General features: G+C 49.1%; 1 protein-coding gene across 1 annotated transcript in view; it reads left to right on the top strand.

Annotated features, from left to right (window-relative positions):
- Positions 1-202: 202 nt before the first annotated feature.
- The window catches only part of Dupd1 (dual specificity phosphatase and pro isomerase domain containing 1), a 40,068-nt gene continuing 33,363 nt past the window's right edge, over positions 203-6,907 (top strand). Inside the window, exon 1 of the mRNA XM_032917788.1 lies at positions 203-277. The gene's annotated coding sequence lies outside the window, so the exon portion shown is untranslated. The remainder of the gene's footprint in view (positions 278-6,907) is intronic.

Below are 6,907 nucleotides of genomic sequence, written 5' to 3'. Positions count from 1 at the left end.
GCGGCCACATGTCCTGTATCTGTGGCTGAGCCAGAGACAAACACGTGGCCTCCAGGTACAGGACTGCTTAAGTCAAGGGTTTCAGGTCACACTGGGGAATCATTTTGCAAACAAATGCCACAGGTCTCCTCTCAGACTGGACAGCATGCAAGGTCAGTGTCAGCAGATCTGACCCTAAAAATAGGCCCTGTGAGCCGGTCTGGAGGTTTAGTGTAAGGCTGCCACACACCCTTCGGACTGGTACCTCTTAGCCCAGCCAGGCACTTGGGGCGCCCAGGTAAGGCCCTTGAATGGGATGACAGTTGCCTCTGGGGTTTAGCCAAGTGCTCTTTGGGAAAATGGCTGCGGGGCCTGGAAATCTCGCTTCCACAACTTCAGGAACTGTAGAGAACATCCTTTTAGTACGAAAGGCTTCTTGCTCTCCCCAGCCTTCACTGGAGGCAACATGGAATTGCTTTCTCTTTTCTTACCTCTAAATCTGAATTTCAGTGACGATTTCTAAGGGATAACCTAACGGGTTGAAGTTCTTGGGTCCTGTCTGAGCCTTTGGATGCTCTGTGTTTTGTTTCGTATCGTGGAGCAGGGGAAATAGAGGCACCAGATTCTCTCGGAGCACGTGTAGGGCAGCGCAAATTACAAAGCAGCGCTCAAGCCTCCAGTGTCCTGGCAATCTTAAGCTTCGTTCAGAATAAGATGCTCTCCAAAGATTTTCCCAATCTTGAGGGGAACACGGGGTTGGGGATGGAAGAGGTTGGATGATGGAGAGATGGAGTTATGTGACAGCACCATGCGTGGTAGGAGGGGAGAGGTATCCCGTGTCTCAGACGACCAGGCTCTCCCATTAGACCTCACTGCTCTTGTCCATCTGGTGGCCCCAGTAGTCACTGGTAGGCTTGGAATTCAATAGCTGTCAGGACTGTGAGGCACTGATGGTTCGGAAGCCAGAAGCGCTCCCAGAAGGGGACATGAGGGTCATGTGTGGAGAGGTCACCAGCTCCTGGGGGAACCCTCATACGTCACGCTCTTTCTGCTGCTTTGACATGTCCCCAGTATTCTCACTCTATTGGAGGAGGACTCTGACATTTGCTTAGCAGCAGCAAGACTGGAGGGGCTTCTGGGGAAGTACTCTGGGCATGGAGGAGGTAGGAGGTTAGAGGAGAATTAGGGAAGGCCAGGCAGCTCTAAAGCCCCCTCACAGGGTAAGGCAGGTCTGTGCTGAGGAACAGAGGAGAGGCGACAGCCCCTCACTGGCAGTGAGGCAGATGTCATGGCTGAGGGTGTTTCGGCCCTGAGGTAACAGCTGGGTGGAGTGGCATGGAGCCTGTGTGAGGTGCACTTTGGGTGACTACTTTCTATCCCAAGATAAAGAGCAGAGGCTTGCTAAGCCTGAAGGCTGGGCTTTGGGCTTCTATTCATTTACTTTCCTCCGGAAGTACAGAGACTTAGCAGCTTGCACTTGGGGAGGGACAGGCTCCTTTCAGCAGCCACACTACTTTTGCCAGCGTTTCCTCATGCCCTGATGTTGACGTTGTCTGTTTTTGAATTGGAGGTTTTAGAGACAGTGTCTCTCACAATGTAGCCCAGGCTAACTCACTATGTAGTCCAGGCTGGCCTCAAACACAAGGCCTCAGCCTCCCTAGTACTAGGATTTAAGCAGATATCACCATACCTGCCTCCCTGAACAGCTAGCTGAGCTCTTCTTTTAAGTATTAATGCACTTCCTTTATTCCATGTTCTCCCCTTTTTCAGATGGGGAAACTGAGGCATAGGTGAATCAGGTCACAGGGCTTAGGCAGTGATAGAGCCTGGAGTCCAGCGTGCCTAGAACTTGATGGTAAACTGACGGGGGTGGGGGCCTGGTACCCTTAATGCTCAGACAGCAGCAGGGACCCTCACTTGGCTGCTCTGTTTAGGAGGAGCAGGACCAGGGGCTAGGCTAGGGAATGTCACTACATTTGTCCCCAACTTGACTCCAGAGCAGACGACATTTAATTTTTGTTCGAGTGACTTTTGATGGTACTGTGCCTTCCGTTTCCACCAGTAAGGAGGTGGAAGCCTGATAAATCCAGCAGAAATGAACTATTCAGAAAAGCCTCACTTGCAGTTCACACAGGAACCCATGAATCCTGCCCCCCAAAGGCAGACAGCAGGACCTGTTGGTGCCTCTATCTTCTTCTGTAACTGCCCTGCCACCACCTTCTACCCAGGCCCCACCACTCTCACCTTGGCTTAGAACAACACTCACCTCCCTCTTCACCCAGGTCCCTGCTCTGAGGAATGTTCTTCAAGCTGATACGGTGGGGCTAAGATGATCTCATTTAAATCCCTGGCCTGATATATTGTCCCCTTTATGTGTGAGGACGACAGATACGAGGTACATAAGACTCAAGAGAGTCTGTGACAAACCTTTTACAACAACAGGAGGGGAACACACAGAATCGAAAGGCAGGGTTGGGGAGATGACTCAGTGGATAAAGCCCTTGCTGTACAAACAGGAAGACCCCAGCCGCCTGTGATCCCAGACCTAGGGAGGCAGAGACAGGGATCCCGAGAGCAGGCTGGCTGGCTAGACCAGCTGTGATCCATGAGCTCGGGGCTCGGCAAGAGAACCTGACTCAGAAAATAACCTGGAAAGTGATCAAAGAGAGCCAGTGTCGACTACGGGCCGCCACACAGATGCACATGTACATGTACCTGAACAGACGTGTGCCCACGCACACGCATGCATGCCTTTGTTTAAAAATAATCAAGAAGCCCAGGTTTCTCCTCACGAGCTCATCCTCTGACTAGGGACGTGGCGTACTCCCTGTTGACACAATCAGGATGCGATACTGCTTGCTGAACTGAGTCCCCGCTGTGCCCCCACTCGCTGACTTGGCGTCATCTTTCTTTCTTTTCCTTTCCTTTTTTTTTTTTTTTTTTTTTGAGAATAGGGTTCCTCTGTGTAGCCCTGGCTGTCCTCACAGAGATCCGCCTGCCTCTGCCTCCTGAGTGCTGGGACTGAAGGCATGAGCCGCTAGCTAGTGTCATTTTTCCTATCCTCGCTGTCCCTCACTTTTCTTTGTGTATAATGTGGTGTACTTGTGTCCCACGTAGGAGGTTTCGAGAGCAGACATTTCCTGGGAATACAGTAAATGAAACCACCCATATATTGATTCCTTGGAGTCTGGCCAGGGCTGTAATTTCTCTGAGGACTTAAGTGGTGGTTTTAGGAAGGCAGCAGCCTTGGCCCTGAGCCTTGCCAAGGTCCTTAGCCTTCCCGGTGTGGCATTTGAAAAGGAGGCCTAGGGAGGAGAAATGGTCCGGGTGGGAAATAGAGGGAGCTCGTATTGTGGGCTCCAAGCCCCTCCCATTCCCAGCATAACCCCCCTTTACCCTTCTCCATATAGGGCTTGCTCTGAGGTGACATTCTGTGGGAAACGATTCTTGAAAGAGTTTGGAAACTGCCGGCGGCATTCCCACACATCTCAAGAGGAGGCAGAGGCCCAACTACTCAGGAGTTAGGAACCACAACTGGTTCAGTGAGGTGTCCGTGGGTGTCATTCTCTCAACATAGCTCCCCCTCTGTCGTTGGGCAATGTCCTTCCGGGCTCTCTCTCTTGTCTGAGAGGGAAGCTGAGTGTGGGCCTTCAGCCCCCTCACCACTCCAGGAGGTCCTACCTCTGCCAAGACTGGGAAAATCAATTAGGGGCTCATAAATTACCACCCAAAGCACTTGGAACCATTCGAAGAGTTAATCAAATGAGTTCATGACATTGACACCATCGGAGAAGCAATATTAAATTTCCTCTTAAACGAAGGCTTCTCTGGTTTTTTCTTTAATAAAAGGATTTTTTATTATTTCACATAATTGCCTCCTGTTAACAGACTGCCAAGAATCCAAAAGGAAAAAAAAAAAAAGTCTGTTAGACTTGGATTACATCTGGTACATTAAGAAGTAAATTATAGGCAACAACAATAACAGAAATTCCTGGGTTTTCTTGTCCAAGTTTTAGTTTAAAAAAAAAAAAAAGTCCACAGATTTTATGTTGTGGTCGGGTTCATTTTGGTAGATTTAACGTGCGTAGAGACAAGCAGTGACTTGAGGCGAGTTGAGAATATGTATACACTTACATATTTTACATACTCGTGCCAAATCCCAAATCCACCAGTAGGTACTGCTCAGCTAACAGTCATTATGCAACAGTGTTCTCCGCCCCTCCTCTCAGAGAGCATTTCAGACCCAACTCGGGTAGGGTTGAGGGAGAAACCTGGTGTACATTGCATTTAAATTGGAACCAACTTTCCCCTGGGATCACAAATCTCCACAGGTTCCTCTCAAAAGAGGGCAGAATTTTTTTTCAAAAAATTGTACATGTGTGTGTGCGTGTGTGCTTGTGCATGTATGTGTGTGTGTATGTGTGTGTTTGTGTGTGTGCGCGTGTATGTGTGTGTGCATGCGTGTGTATATGTGTGTGTGCGTGTATGTGCATGCATGCGTGTGTGTGTGTGCATGCGTGTGTGTGTGTGTGTGTGCGCGCGCGCGCGCACACGCGTGAGTGCTGTGTGCACATGACCAGAGCAATGCTGGCTGTCCTGCTCTGTTAACTCTTCTCCTCAGTCCTCTGAAACATGGTCTCCTATTGACCTGGAGGTAGGCCTGTAGCCAGCCCACAGTGCCCGGGCGACAAGCTCATATGGTCATGTTACCTGGGGCCTGTTTTTTTGGCAGAACTAATTCTCCCCAGTCCCAACTGCAGATTAAAGAAAAAAAAAATCAAAGGCCAAATTAGGTCAAAAATTTCTAAGATGCCAGAGATCTTTATGGCCCAGCCTGTCCAGCTCCTGCCCAAACCTCTCTCACACTGACCTGGCGGGCCTCGTCCTGTGTTTGAAATATGACACATATGTAACTCAGAAGGTCAAGTCACAGAGAACATGGCGCTGCTTCCCAGCTCGCCGATGACCCCAGAGTGTCCTGGAGGTCACTGGCTCAGTCTGCACCAAGTCCAGGCTGAAAGGAAGAGCAAGGCCCTTGCTCTGCCACTAGGAGTGGGAGTGGAAGGCAGAGGAGGAAGGAACTCCCCTCAGGATGTTTTCACCTCAGGCACCAGAGCCACAGCCCTGCACAGCCTCTCACAAGGTCTTGCACTTGCTCCCCAGGCTTTCTCCTTCCTAAAGATCCTGTGCCAGCATAGGGGCTCCTACAGACTGGAACCCCATGGTTTCCCAGCAAGCACAGGGACTAGAATAATCGACAGAAGCTAGGCCTGACTGCTGCCCTGGAGGCCTATAGGTTAGATAACACACGGCTGCTCTAGGGCCCCCAGGAAGGCAGCTCTCTGTTTCAGGGTAAGCACCTCTTACACACATTATGACCCTAAAGCAGAACCTGCTTGCGATTCGGGGTGATTCTCCTGTCTGTATGCTGATGTCATGCACACCTATCAGAGATACTGAGATGGCTGCTTACAAAGAAAACTAAACCAGTCATACGTTCACTCTACTACAACAGCACATTGCCAGTGTTAATCATGCATCTTTCTAGAAACACAGAATCACCATGCTCCATAACCTGTTCTCTTCTCCCCAACGACCTCCCCCACACCCACCACCATGACCTCCTCCTCCCCTTTCCTCTTGAGAAAGTCTCACTCTAGACCCTGAGGGGGCCTGGAACTTGCTATGTAGACCAGGCTGGTCTCAAACTCACAGAGATCTTCCTGCTTCTGCCTCCCAAATGCTGGGATTAAGTGAACCGTGGTGTGCGGTTTTTTCTTTAATTTCCTCAAGCCACTCAAACATATCTGTAAGGTTGGGTAATGAGAAGGCTGACAGAGCTACAAGGTTCTCCAAGGTGACATTGGGAACCCCCAGTTTCAATAGGTATGTGGAGGTCTCTATCTTGGAAAAACGTTATATGGTAGTTTGCGGCCCCAAGCCTTTCCCTACCTACCCACCAGCAGGTCACAACTCTGTTTAAGAACACACTGGCTACCGTTTTCAGGGTAAGGTGCTTGTGTTTGCTTTCTTTTGCTGCAGGAGAAAACAATTTCGATCTGATTCCAAAATTTTAACTTTAACCCTGTCATAGTGTCTTTTTTTTTTTTTAAAAAAAGGAAGATTTATTTATTTGTTATATGTAAGTACACTGTAGTTGACTTCAGACACACCAAAGAGGGCATCAGATTTCATTACAGATGGGTTTGAGCCACCATGTGGTTGCTGGGATTTGAACTCAGGACCTTTGGAAGAGCAGTCAGTGCTCTTAATCACTGAGCCATCATCTTTCTAGCCCCCCCCCCATAGTGTCTTATAACTGCAATCCCAGTACTTGGGAGGCTGGGACAGGGGGCTGCTCAAAGTTCAAAGCCTGTCTAGTCTATATAGTGACTCCTAGGCCAACCAGGCCTATGTACTGATGTCCTGTCTAAAAAACAAAACAAAGCCAATAATTTCCAAGCACATGCTGGTTCTCTGGCTTTTTATAAAAAGGGGCTGGCTAGATGACTTAGCAGGTCAACGCACTTGCTGGCAAACCTAGAGACCTGCCTCCCATACCCTAGGACCCATACAGTGGAAAGAACAAACCCCACATGCCATGCTCTGACAACACAAGCACACATCCAAGTAATCCTGCACACACACACACACACGCACACACACATGCATGCACGCAAGTACACACGCACATAACATATCCATGCAGGTGTGTGTATACACATGCACACACATACACATGTGCACACATGTGTGTGCATATATGTACACATCCATGCAGGTGTACACATACATATACCAACAATGCACTCATACAAGTAATAAAAACATTTTTTAATATATTAAGAACCAGCAAGGTGGCTTAGTAGGCGAAAAATACTCTCTGCCAAGCCTGAGTTCAGTCGCCAGGACCCAAATGGTGCAAAAA

Source organism: Rattus rattus, chromosome 12 (assembly GCF_011064425.1).
Source record: "Rattus rattus isolate New Zealand chromosome 12, Rrattus_CSIRO_v1, whole genome shotgun sequence".
NCBI classification, from domain to species: domain Eukaryota; kingdom Metazoa; phylum Chordata; class Mammalia; order Rodentia; family Muridae; genus Rattus; species Rattus rattus.
This window is presented reverse-complemented; position numbering and strand designations above follow the sequence as displayed.